Raw genomic sequence first — 14,928 nt, forward strand, 5'->3', positions numbered from 1 at the left:
AAACCCACGCAGACACGGGGAGAACCTGCAAACTCCATGCAGATAGTGTCCTGGCTGAGATTTGAACCTGGGACCTAGCGCCGCAAAGATAGGAGTGCTACTTTTGAGCCACCATTCTGCCCATGTAATAATATCATATATTATAATAACAATTTCTATGTTCTTTTGGTACTTCAATCTTTGGTGATCATTTTGTTATAGCACAGTGGTAGATAGTGTTGGTGTTCGAATTCGGGTTGTCCTTATATTCGACCCAAATATGGCTGTTCGAATTTGGATAGACCCGACCCGAAAAACAAGTGTTTCGATGGCGTGTGTGTAAAAAAATGTGTTAAAAAAAATGGGTTAAGGTAGTTTATTGAATGTGTGTGATCTGTGTAACAAACTTTATTTTTTTACAGGTTATCCCACAATGACAGGATGATTCCCACGGCTACACAGGGATCCCCGAGCACTAGAGGTTAAATGGGGACAAGTTTCCCCATTCATCACTTATAGTGCTCTGTGATTGGCTGAGGAAAGGTAAACCCTGATGACAGCTCAAGTGCCATCAGGATTTTCCTTTCCCCAGCCAATCACAGAGCACTAGAGGTGAATCGGGCTGGCGCGGGCCAGCATTCATTGAGAACAGTGTGCGATCTGTGGCACTAGAGGTTAAATGGGGTACAAATCTCCCCATTCAAAACCTTTAGTGCTGTCTGATTGGCTGAGGAAAGCTTTTCGGCATTCTAATTTGGCATTCGATCACCCGAACAATATCTCCCAATTCGATCGAATAGCTGTCGAATCAAATAGTGAGATATTCGACCAACACTAGCGGTCACCAACCTTTTCAGACCTACAGACCAATAAACTTACGGGCTCTGAACAGCACATGCGCAGGTCTGTCCAGAGACACAACCCACCCACCGCCCTGAGCCTGCTATCCATACAGGAGACATGTTCTGCTGCTCTGACCGGTGCATCCCCCACAGCGGGGTCCTTCTCCTGGCCCTGGTGGGGGCCGTACTGGCAAGACCCGTGGACCACCTAAACGTTCTCGCGGACCACCAGTTGGCGACTGCTGTTAGAGCACACCTTATCATTTTATTAGTAGTCAAGTGCCATTACTTTTTACTCCACAAAGTTTATGAGGTTTTTGTTACTTGACATCTGTGTGTTTGGTTCTAGCAGTTCATTTCACTGTATGTGCTTTGCCAGCGTTAACTTACACATCTGCAGGGAAGTTACACGGTATTGTCACTCCTATGTGTAGATACATAATGATTGCAATGTATAAATAGACTCCAGTGCTTGTCTACATTGTTTATTGTTTGTATACCATAAGGTCATTCTGTACATTTCCCAGTTTAGAGTTGGTTGAAAGATGCAATCTCTTCATCTTCAATCTGTATTTGCTTCTCATTTACAGGCAGCTTTTGTATTATTTCCCATGACGCTGACCCAGGCTGTGATGCTGTACTAGCCATATATATTAGGTGTCTTCCTGAGATGTTCTTATTGGATCTGGCAGATTTTCTGATTAGGGTTATAGGCGCTTCAGTTTCTTTCTTTATAGAGGAAAAATAACTAATGCCACTTTTAATTTCATTGATATTCTGATTTTTTTCCTGCAATATGGTGCGGCTCATGTTGTTGTACAGATGGTGCTGATTGTGTTATTTCATAGGGCACAGTATTTTTGTTAATATTTGCACTTCTGCTTATCAATATCTTAAAGTTGTCTGGATGCAAAATTCTGCAACCATTTTTAGGCTCAGTGTAATTGACAAATATACCTTTCTTCGCACAATGTTCCAGTTTTAAATATTTATTTATGTATAGAATGTATGTTTATTTATATTTACTTTATGTAAAAATATATGTTTGCTTTATTTCCAAAGATTTTATTTATCAAGTCTGTTTCATTGTATTCCATCACTCACGTGTTGTTTTTTCTGTTGTTTTTCAGGCAATCAGTCTTAGAGATAGCAGGCTGTCATAATTGATTTTCCTTGGTATGTTTCTGACGTATCCACATCAAAAAATCTGCCTCTGCCACTTTCACATGAAGAGAAGTTTATTCCCTCTGCAACATCATTATGTTCTGGTACTATAGCGTGGAACATAATTTCATGCTTCATCAGATTAGTTTGTGTTTTACCACTTGTTCTGTGTGCCATTATCTGTGCGAGTATTTTAGGCATTTTGCCAAATTTGATATTTACTTGAGAAGATATTTTTTAACTTCATCATTGCTGTGTAAAAGCAGAGTACAGTATAACCCTGGGTACTTATTAATGAATTTGGGAAAATATCCTTTCTTTTCTGGAATCTTGTCTTTCATAAGGCCACATAGATCTCAGTGAAATAAATACAGGGGCCACCGGGATCTGCTGTTGCTACTTGTGGGAAAAATTGCCTGATCAGTTTTTTGAGTACATTTCTTTAACCGAATACTTATTGCCACAGGTATGCTGATCCTGAAGCTTTGACCGTGTTAACCACTTTTACAGCTGATACAGTTCATCCGCCATTTCTTCCTTATGATTCTTTGTGACCTATACTTTCTAATAACATATACTGTTCTTTAGACATTCTTCACTGTCCTTTGTTGTAATTCTTTCTGTCTTGCTTTGATCTAGCTCAGTGTTTCTCAGCCAAGTTTCCTCCAAAGGTTGCTCCAGGTTCCTTAAGCAGTGAATCATTTCTGCTCTAAGGTCAGTTTAACTGCAAGCAATGATCTTTTTGGCTATCTGTAAGAGTGACATTCTTCCATCTGGCCAGCAATGCAAGAGGCATTCTTCCCACATGCAGTGGAGCTGTAGTGATAGTAATTAAAGCAGGGGTTCCCTGAAGATCTGAAAGTTATTTCAAAGGTTTCCCCCAAATTAAAATGCTTGAGAAATACTGATTTAGCTGGAGAGAGAAAAGTTTATCATTGGTCATTGGACAAAACCCTGGGTTCAATGTATCAGATGAAAAATTATGAACAAAGCCAAAAAACAAACACCAGGAGGTGGAAGCTTTTGGCATAAAAACATGCAAACTCTCTTTTGCCAAAAAACACTTTTCCAAGGCCCCCGGTGGATCCTTGTTTTTTGCCTACACTGCACAATGCATGTACCATGCAGTGCAGAGCCCAGTTCTGTTCATAAACTGCAGCAAAAGGACCCAGAACCAGGGGGCAATGAAACTTTATCTGCATGCATGTGCAAGAATTACAGTGGCCAGTAGCTGTTCAGTGGCCAAACTGGATCATTGTGGAGTTGTGTGGATGCAGCGGTGACAGGTACCTTGATCAGTGCTACAAGATGCCTACAAGTACTTGTGTGCTTATAATCGGTAAACATGCTGTGCATCCCTGGTGATTATAGCAAAGGTTTACCCACACCAATGAGCATTTAATTAATGCATGCTGCATATATTAATTTTGCATTATTATTTTTTCTTAGTGCAGGTTCATCATTTTTTCTGTTTTTCATATATTTATCCACAATCCTGCCTTTTAACATATTCCAGTGTAAACTTATCATCTGGGCGTCAAGTGCTTTGACAAGTGTCTTCTAGCTGACTACTGTGTGGCAATGCTGTTATATGAAAGTCTTGAATTTCTTCTTCTATAGTTCATAGACATTCTACCACCTCTAAAGCTGCGTACACACGTGCAATATTTATCATTGAAAACCAACGACTAACCACCGTTCGTCCGATAACCGCTAACAAAAAAAGTGCACAACGACGCCAATGAATGAGGATTGTTGCTGGAAACGAACGACCGTCCCGGCGGATCTGTTTGGGCGATGATCATTCGCTATATATTGTGTGCACCGTCATTTAGTGATGGTGGATGCTTCTGCGGTACACCTTCTCCTTTACATGTCACTTCCTGCATCATTCAAACCATCGTATCTAGCGTGTGTACATTATTAGTGGATTATATTTAAACGATTGTATAGTTACAGCATGTACAGAATTGTGCACAATACCATGGTTCAAAATAATCATGCATAATCGTTAGTCGTTCGTTTTCTAACGACAATATTGCAAGTGTGTGCCTAGCTTAAGATAGATCTTATAAAGTCTACATAGCTAACCTTTCATCAGCATAGCCTGGTATAGCTCTCCAATTAGGTTCAGTTTATTACTATGATTTGCAATCTGCTTCTGTAGCTTCTTCCACATTTTTGCATTTCACATTTGCATATGTGCACAATTGGATCAATATATATATGCAGAGATATAGTACGTAAAGCTTTTTAATCTTTTCTATGTCCAAACATCTGTTGGGTTCTGGGCTTTTCTATACATTTTCTTCCATGTAGTCTGTCTTGTCAGCAGCATCCTCACTTTAAATACAGGATGGGTTTGACAGATTAGCAACTGAAAACTTTAAAGTAACAACTGTCAGTAGCCAACATATGTGCTTTCATACAGTATACAACATATATATTCACCAGATTTTAGATGGTGAGGTGACAATGGGGTATAAGGTGGAGAGAGGGAAGATATAGATGTAAAGATAGTGAAAAATGTATCTAGAAGATATGAAGACAGTCCACTGAGCTTCCGACTTTGAACAACTGTCATTTCTTCCAAAAATGTATTGAACTGTTGTGTGTTTGGTTGGGGAGATTTGTGACAACCAACAACTAACATTTGTGACAACCAACATCCTTGTACATCATTGTAAGGAGCGGTTAGCGGCTTTGATTTCCATAGCAAAACTGAGCTATAACAATAGAGGGTGTTCTGTCCTTACAGAAAGATATAATCTGAGCTGTTAGATAAAGATGTAATGTTTTAGGACCACATAAAACTTTTGAGCTGCATCCCCATTAAAAAGAAGTACAAAGTCTGCATTCCCAAGATTTTGTATAGATAAAATATTGGATCAATATTGGATCAAAAATTTCCTTCGTTGGATTTGGGGATTGGCTAGTAAGGAATGTATCTGTAGGGCCCTGGTCCAGCATCATTGCTTACAAGGTGCCAATCTCTGAATTCAATTCAGTACTCTTTGTCTATAGCAAGCTCCTGCCTAGCCTTGGGAGGCTAATGGTGTCATGCCAGCACATGGCCGCTCCTAGGGCTTCTGTGCACAAAGGATGACCTCTAGGAGACACAGTAGGAGGTCAGACAGCCAGGGTTGGTAACCAGTAGACGCACAGATGACACAGTGAAGGTGAGTCTGGCAGGGAACAAACTAGAGAAGAGAGCCAGGGTTTTTTTTTTACCACACAATGTACCCGCTGGGGATGCTGAGGCCTCAGACACAGCTAAAGGGAAGGTGAGGATGCTGCAAGCTGCTAGGCAGAGGACAGTCTAATTAATTTATTGTCTTTGCCACTGCAAGGGTTATGCATGAAAAATTTAATTCTGTATTTGTTAAAGATATAGGTCTAATATTTGATCAGTCAGAATGGTCTTTGGTGTGTAAATCTCTTTGTTGGAGGGTGTGCCTTATATGTTGGATTAAAGTGGTTGTGGGTGGGGATGGTATTTTTTTTTGTAGTAGGGAGTGGGGAGGTCAAAAGTTTATAACTTGATTGGCTAACATAAATCTAAACCCCCACCCAAACACGGTAATAGAGTCCTGTCCTAGGGTTTATCACACACAGTACAGTTAGGGAGCATTGTCATCCTAGTACAGAAATATGGTAATAACAGGATCACCAGGTTAAAAAAAGGAAAAAAGCAATTACAAGAACTGATAGGATGCAACATGATACAATTACTCAAATATTCTTGAGTTTTAAAATCATTAAAAAAACATACAAAATGAAATTATTTTGTTATTTATTTGATGTCAATAAGTATTTGGAAAGAAGATAACACTGCATATTTCCAGGAATTATAGTAACATGTTTTGTGAGAATACAGAAGAGGAAGCCATCCAGAGTTTTAAACAGTAACAGAATATAAAGGACACAATTATTAATGCCATCATTGGCAATCATTATGCCAAGCTGCAGATAAGCATGAGTGCCAAATTGGGACAAGGTTTAGTTATAGACGTTTCACATGCTGATTGCAGTAATTGGCAATGCCCAGCATAGAACCAGCCTTATAAATGTCCCCACAGACATTTTTTGTAGCTGGAAGAACAGAATGTTCAGGACAGGACAAAATCATTTAACTGATCCTTTGTAGTTTACAGATGAACACTCTTCTGAATAATTACCGTCTTTGAGCTCACCTGCTACTGAGAAATATTTGTGGGCAATGCCCTGTGTAGGTTTATTACGTACACATTTGTTTTTCTTCTCATACACTTTTCCCCCCATTTCCAATTGACTTTATATCCCTATATCAATATCTGTTCCCTTCTCACAGAGGTGAGGCCCTCCGTTAGATTTTTTTAAGCTGTCAGTGTCCACATTAGGACATTTTTCCTCTTTAATAGTAAAATAGTAGATAAATAGTAATACACTTAGCCTTGTAGTCATTTTTTTGCAATCAATTTACCACTCAAGTGTATGGGCTTGTTCAAACTATATGCATTGCTGTGCAGTTTGTTGTAGCATATATAGTATTTTGTGACATGTAAAAGTACATTGTAATACATAAAGACATTAGAAATTGTATAGAGAGCAATGTCTGGTGTTCCCACTTATGCGTTGTGTTGCTAATGTACTGCTAAAGGCATTTCTGTGCACTGCCAATCCTAGGTAGTGAATGGAGTTGACAGGAAACTATAAATTGTGCGATAACGCTTGCAAACTCACAACCCTGGTGTGAACAAGCCCTAAAGCAAGGTCCTTCAATGAGTAAACCTAACTAACTTTATAGGTGCACCTGTATGTAGGACTACCATCAGAAATCACACATGGTAAACTTTCTGGACGCCCTCACCCCACGTTTAAAAGTTTCAGCATTGCAAAAGTCAAGTTCTTTTGATTAGGTCCTGGTACAGAAGTGCCCTTTGTACTCAAATGAAGGCGCCCAAACTCTAAGGGCTTCTTTGTGAATCTGTATGGTTGCTGCATTGCAACTACAAGCTCCTGGCAGCTGAATAATTACAGGCTGCTAACTTCAAAGGAACCACCTAAAATATATTGTACCCTGCTCACAATGCCAGACATGCATTATAATGTTCAAATGTATATATGGTGGATATAAGACCATATACCATACAAATACAATTGCATCTACAGGTTCCATCTAAAGTCTTGACCTATTTTTATCTTTTTAAGGTTTTAGAGGCTCTCAGAGGCCCTAGGAGGTGCCTGATGAAGACAGAAAGATAAATTCCAAGTAAGGACATGCAAATGGGCCCTATGGATACATTATTTTAAATATGCTTTTATACTTGTAAGTTTGTTTTTTAAAGTTTTGGATTAAGTGGTGGAGTTTAGGCCCTACTTGAAGTTTTTATTGCTGTCTGCGTGCCTGCTGGTGAGATTCACCCCTTGAATTTGTTCTGATGACCATTGTTACTAAGATAGAAAGGTATGGGATCCATTATACTGACCTGAAATAAAATGTTGTTCACCTTGAAGAGATTTCTTGACCAGGGTAGCTCAGACCTTCTAGCCCATCCTTTATAAACACCATTGTCATAACTACCGTACAGCATCGTTCATGCATCGTGCAGTCTTTTCTCGTTGGAAAGGATCGTGAAAGATCCTTTCCAACGAGAAAAATTGCAGGTGTGTATGCAGCTTAATAGTTACAGTGTAAGTGGGATGTGATATTTTTAAGGTGCAATTCTATGTGTGGATTCAGCAGAGTTTACCCATTCAAATAACTGCATTTACACTGAAATACCATTGGATTGTTGAAATTAATAAAAAGGAAAACTGCATGTCATGGTGAATTACTCCTTTTGTTTGATATAGTAAGGGGTTAGCTGTTACACTATTGCATGCTAATATTCAGAGTTTATATTAAAAAAAAAAGAAAAAAAAACTATTCACCTGGAGATTAGAAGTAGACAGACACAGGATCTACCCCCGCAGGGATATAGACAGCAATACCAACCCAATGCAGGGCCTTATCTTTTTACTACTATACAAGCTTTGGCTGCAGCTCCAGTGTTCATATTGATGTTAAAGTGACCCTTTAGTGAACACTTTGAATACCACTATGTACCACTCAAACTGAAGGTCCACCCTTGTAGATCCAATTTGATTCCCATTGCATCTACTTCACTTCCAAGAGGGGTGGACTACAAACATCCAGGTAAGCAGATTCCTCATGATGGGCTTAGACATTCGCTTCCAGTTGTGTCAAAAGAACAAAAATTAAGAAGTATCTAAGGCACAGCAATAAAAGCATGTGTGTTCTTATAGTATGGGAAGGGTAAAGCCTCTGTGACTTTTGTGAGCTGCTGACCACACTGGGAGATTTTTAGGATCCAGCTCTGAAGGACAGATACTTCTTGCCAACCGATAGTATGCTCTTTGTCAGACTCAACAAATCCAATCAAGAGAGTACAAAAGGAAATTTAAGAGGTGGATAAGACTTGAATACCACCATTTAAAGTGTTAGATGTGGACGAGCCTAAAGATTGTGGTTGGCTTGCAGAGTGTCACATAGTTATAGACATCAGATAGACCGAAGGAAGCTTATTAAACGGCTTCACCTATCACCACATTTTTAACATTATATAAAAGGGTGGCTATGCCTTATATGATGGAAATGTGTGTTTTTAATTTTTTTTATATTTTTTGTGAAGACTGAAAGGGAAACCCACAGCCTCTGGGGCTTACTTGCAACACATATCCCAGGGAGCTGTGGGCTGCTATTTCTGTGCATGCCCAAAACTGGTTTTCCTACAATCTAAAAAAAAAGCTTAATCTCACGCATGCATAGTGAGATCAGCATGTTTTTTTCCTTACATTTTCAGGAATACACATAGCCAATCTTGTGCTTGCGCAGTGTGAGTTCAGGTGACATGAGAAAAACCCAGAAGAAAGAAGATGGCAGCTTTGAATGCTAAAGGGAGCGCTGGAAAGAAGAGGGAAGCTAGCCCAGTTGAGGATTTACTGGGCTTGATTATGGCTCATTTATGGACGGATCAAGGGCTTGTCATTGGTAAAGGTGAGTGAATTTTTTATTTCACAGAAGTTCTGTTTTAAGCTGTGGACAGGGGGAGCACATTATGGCATGCTATGGTGGCTATGATTTTTGTTGTTGATGCTGCAGGTACCTTTAAATAAACTTCTTTAAAATAAATAGCAAGTTGGCTAACTCTTATCTTTCTTATCTTGACTTGATTGCTACAGTTTGTGAGAAACTTCCTCTTTCTAATTTTCCAAGTAACTTCTTGTGAAGTCTATATATTAAAGAATGACAAGGACAGCAGTAAACATTGTATATGACAGCATGTTTCACATAAATCTCCTATTATTCATTTATAGCCATCAATCAGAAAAATGTTAGGAAATCAGCTTTTTTTCTTTGACTCAGTACAGATATTTGGAAACAAATTGACTGGAATGATGAAAGAAGAACTCAACTTTCAGTCACCTTTAAAAATACTTTACCTGTATATTTACTCCTTCATGAATTTACTTTTTTTCTGCTCTGGATTTCCGTTTCATAATCAGCAATGCTGTTGGCACAGGTTTGGACTTGTGAAGCCACTATAGAGAAAATTTTTGACCAATTACTTTCCTTTCTTGTTCAGATTGCATGCAATGAATTCACATTGCCGTTCCAGTGAAGCTCTTAGGTAATCTGCAGATATCAGGATGTTGGTGGAGAAAAAGGAGGAAATCGTATTAAACACAATACCAAAGCTCAGAATGCAGAGCAGTAGGGGAATGTGCTCTTCCTTGATAGGGGGCTTTATAATATTGGTAAAGGCTAAAAATAGCACTTTGGGGGATTTTATGTGGTTTTTACACATTAGCGCTGTTATAGTGACTGTTGATCCAAACAACTATACTTCAGATTCTCAGTTCAGCTCTACTGAAGTCACCTATTTTAACAACCACCCAATAACAAAATATCTGAATATGTCCATCCCATAAGTTATTACTTAGTACCATGATCATTCATTCATTCTCCCAGCCATTCTTAAAAATATTGTATTTGGGCACTGAAAACAAAGGCTACTTGCTCAAGAAAGAGAATGGGTTACATGCATTTCCCAGACATTAGTAAATTGTGCTAAAATGTTGGTATGTTTAGTCATATGACAGGTTCCACTTAATAATTTCATATTGCATAGTCTAGCATTATTATGTATATTTATTCTAAATTTTTCTTTCAGTTGTTAAAAGAATAAAAAGGGTTAAACCTAAATACCTATCAGGGTATTTTTTCCTATCTGTGTTTTACTGGGGTGCTTTCCCCTCACTTTCTGTTCTGAAGATGTCAAAAAATTGAGAAAAAATTTCCCCACTTTACTGTCATGAGAACATGTGTACCCATTGAAAAAATCCCCCACTTCTTACTATTATGTGAACTGTAAAATGTAGGATTTTATAATTTAGGATACTTTCTGTCTTAGTGACCACCTTCAAGAAGGGTGATGTCATCCAACAGGGACACATACTGCAAATACACAAAAAACATCTTAGTTAAGGGTATAACACTTCCCCAATCCACACTAAAAAAAAAGTTTTGCCCAAACACTATTATAAAGGATGGGATTTAAATCAAATACCATATACATTGACATCCATTTTTCTAAAAGAGGAACCAAAATACACGGTTTTCTTTGCTTCACATGTGTTTCAGCTTGCTGACCCATTGCAACACAATACAGTGCTCTGTGCTGGGTTTAAATGCAGCATGTTCCATTTCACTCAGATTATACTAATACAACTCATTGGTGTAAACTAAGGCTACTGATAACAATAGATATTGGGTTGTTATTGCATTGGGCAAGTGAATGATTCAATGAACCCTGAAACAAACTGCATAGTCACTTTTTCTTTTTTCTTATATTAATATGACCCACAAAGGTGTAGTTACAGGTACTGGAGCAAACCATTACCTATAAATCAACCAAGGCCACTTCACACCCACACGTTCTGTTTGTTACTGAACTTAATATGTGATATTTCTCATGTTGAAGCAGAAATGAACTCTAAAACTTCACCCAAATCAAACTTTAAATAGACTAACAATATTAACTGCTGACTTGCAAATCCATAGTTTACCTTTCACTTTTATTTTTGTTGGTGCTATTTAATGACATTTATTCTGCCCTTGTCAAATTTCCTGAACCTTCCATGCCTATTGTGAGTGGATGAAGCTACTTAGGAGGAAACATCCACTCTAGAGATCTTACACTTAGTGGCCAACTGCCACTGTAGCCATTGGACCCCTTTATGTCTCCCTGTACCCTGCTCAAAGGCTCATCACCACTGTAATCAGAAGGTGAGCACAGTTCTGCACAATTATATATTAGTAATATCATTTGTAAAACATTGTTTACCTTTAAAAAATGTTAGTGTATGTGTCAATCTGTTTGGAGACTGCTAAAGGTTTTTTCCTATTTTTGGCTGAACACTAGAGGAATGGCTACAAAAATAAGACATTTGGAAGGGAGCATGAATTGTAGCCAATAACAATAAGGATATGCAGTTCTCCCAAGAATATACAAGTAGTCCCTGAGTTAAGGACATCTGACTTATGGACGACTCCTAGATATGAACGGGGCTTCCCGGCTCGTTCGTGTACAGGACAGAGGTTTGTTGGGAGGGGAGCTGAGACTGAGCTCTTTTGCAACATCTTGTAACTCTTTATTGACCAAGACAAACTCTGCAGTTGTTTTTTTTTGCATATTTAATTTAAATTATTTATTTTCATATTTATCTTTTTTGCACAGCTTGCTTCAGAAGTTAATGAATGACTAGGCTCCATAAAGTTTTGGGTTTTTTTTGCTTTGTTGTGATTAACAGTTATACAGTAACTGACACCACCCTGCCTAATACTAGGTTATTAAAATAATATTCCGACTTACATACAAATAAAGAACAAACCTACAGTCCATATCTCATATGTAACCTGGGGACTACCTGTAAGGCATTTATAGAGCTTAACTAAACACATATTTCTAGAACAGCAAATAATTGTATCATTAAAACAAACAACAAATATACAATTTTTTACTTTAGTGACATCCTAAGGCAGCCCATTTTGAATGGACACCCAATGAAGATCATGGACATAAGGCCAAACCTTTTTGCATGTGCATTGTTGAGCACTGGACCTCAGGCCCATTGGCATCTGTTTTTGTGTATTGGGGTGCCCTTCTCAATAAATGCCACCAAAACACAAAGTGCAATGTTTTACTGTGCTTTGCATTAATACATCTTTAAATACCTATTAGCACAATGCATATTCTTTAGGAGAAGCAAAAAATAAAATATTATAATTGTTTCATCATAAGCAACACATAATTTCTTTTATAGTTTTTTTTGGCACACATCTTTGGAAATCAGCTCTACTTTCCAACATCATTGAGAAAGTATGTCTCTATTCTCTGTACATAACAGATCTATACTGGTTGTACTGTAATGAGTTCATTATATATTTCAAAAGAAATGAGATGACTGTGTGCCACGGGCAAAAACAATGAGTAAGTCATTAGCCATACAGACAGCCGGGGCTTATCAGATATGAACAGTAATGGGCACATGGAATTTCCATAAATAAACACTGCCGTATAGTGGTCTTTGCTCATCACAGCTGTCTGCTTGAAGTCTGAACTGACAGTTTTCCAGCACGCATGGCTAGCACATCAAGTCAAGTTTTTATAGCAATGTGTGAAGCCTGACATCTCAAGACTTGAAATAATAAAGATCAGGTAGGTTTCAGCATGTACTCACAGCAATCTGTTCAAAGAATATTAAATGAAAATGTGTGACATCCATAAACCAATAAACTGTACCATCAAATATCAAATGTAGAAATTGTGATAAAAGACATAACAGGAGGACAATGACTGTATTCCATCTGATCATGTACCTGCTATATTAAACTGAAGCTTTGACGCAAGTAAAGCCGTCATATCAAAAATATTGGGTGGCTAATACTGACCTCATTGCTTAGTTCAATTACTTCAGCTGGTGTAAAAGTATATCTAAGCCCAAGAAATTTCATTTAATTCTGTTTATCAAAACTTTCAGTTATATATTTGGACTGCAGATTTGCTTGAATGCATTTGTCTTTTGTTGTCTAGGAACTGATCACACTTTTTCCTTAATCTATGGGAAAATGATTGATAAGCACATTCCTAAGTGCACCTTATCAGAACAGAAGGAACAAAAGCAGCATTTTTTAAGTGTGCAATATGCAAGGCAAAATTCAAAACATACACGTTGAATATTTTACACATTGAATTTGATAATCAGGTCGCAGTATTGTGTTTGCTATATGCGCTCTCTTCACACTGCTGCTAACCCAAGCTTGCAATTAATAAATACTATTGTTCAATTACTTTGGTAAAGCAGACCCAGTGGTCGTTGCTACAGAAATTAAATTTAAGCACCCATAGTTAAATAAACTGAGCACTTTTATACTTTTTTTTTTTTTACTTTTACCTTTATTTCTATCAATACACACTTCTGCAGTGTTGATCCTACAGATGTCCTACATCCAACAGTAATCCATTAAATTTAAAATTATAAACAAAAAAAACATATTCCTATTATTAGCACATTATCTGGTCAGTTTTTGGATGTTGTGGTGTAAACTCCATAGCAAATTTACAATATGTATATACAGCTTCTGAACATGTATCCATGTACATTGCAGTAATATAGTGAATACTTTGGGCATATAATTTGGTTTTCCACACCTGCTGCTAAAACACAGAGCAGAAATAGCTGTTTGAGATGTTTTCAAGTGTTGTATTAACTTGCACTGTCATGCACCAATGTTTGCTTCATTGTATTGTTTAGACTTCCTATGAAATGAACTAAATGGAAAACTAAAAAATTAAAGTCCCCATGCAGCAGCACTTAGTTACAGCACATTACTATGCAATGCATACAGTAGGAACAAACAGACCCTACCGAAAACAATGGATTTTCTAATAATCATGCTTTATTCCAGAAATGGCATTACAACTCATCAGGTCAGAAATTAAATCTCAGATAACTCTAGTAACGCAATATTTGTATTAGATACAGCTTGTTCTATGTATTTTACTTGGGGCACTACTACCGCTCAATGAACCTTTCAGCACTATATTGCTGAGTTTAATTTGGTGAACAGTTCAGTATACATATCATTTTGACATTATTGCCACCTGAAATGCCATCCAATTTCTCAGTATTTTTAAACTTTCCTAGCAGTGTATAAAAGTCTACCTAGAATGAAAAATGAGAAGAAAGAGAGTGAAAACTGGGCTTTTAGTTCAGTAAATGAAATATATTAAATGTCAAAGGTTACAAATACATTAAATGAACCACTTTGGTCATGTAAACATATACATGGATTATAGAAGGTCAAACCTTGGAGTCTGAGACCATTACCTATACATAGATTTCCCCATGGTCATATGGTCAAAATGGTAATGTCTTTATCCTGACACGTTTTGCCAAAGGGCTTCTTCAGGGGTGAGCTGAGAACATTAGAGCACTGCACATTAAAATATAAAGTACATTAAAATATAAAGCACTCAAAGATATTTTAGCAAGACTGAACCACAAAGGAAGTTAAACATGTATATTAATTAACAGGTGGTTTACATTGCGTGGAATACTGTCACAGAATCCTGCAGGTCTAGGGCATCTGTGCCTCCTTCTGGCTCACCCTCCTTGGAGTCCCCTGCTGCCAGCACCATCTCTGCCTCTGGATCCAACACTCTGCATACTTCCTGGTCCAGGTCAGGTGATTCTCTGTCAGCTGCTCCCTTGCCTTTAGAGGACTAGGGTGTTCCGCAGACACGCTCCATCTGCTGGCAGGCACCTAACACCTGAGGCTGTTGCATCACCAGCACTCCCTCTGCTGCTGGGTTTCTTATCTGCGGCTCACATGACC

Source organism: Pyxicephalus adspersus, chromosome 5, assembly GCF_032062135.1.
Source record: "Pyxicephalus adspersus chromosome 5, UCB_Pads_2.0, whole genome shotgun sequence".
Classification (NCBI taxonomy): domain Eukaryota; kingdom Metazoa; phylum Chordata; class Amphibia; order Anura; family Pyxicephalidae; genus Pyxicephalus; species Pyxicephalus adspersus.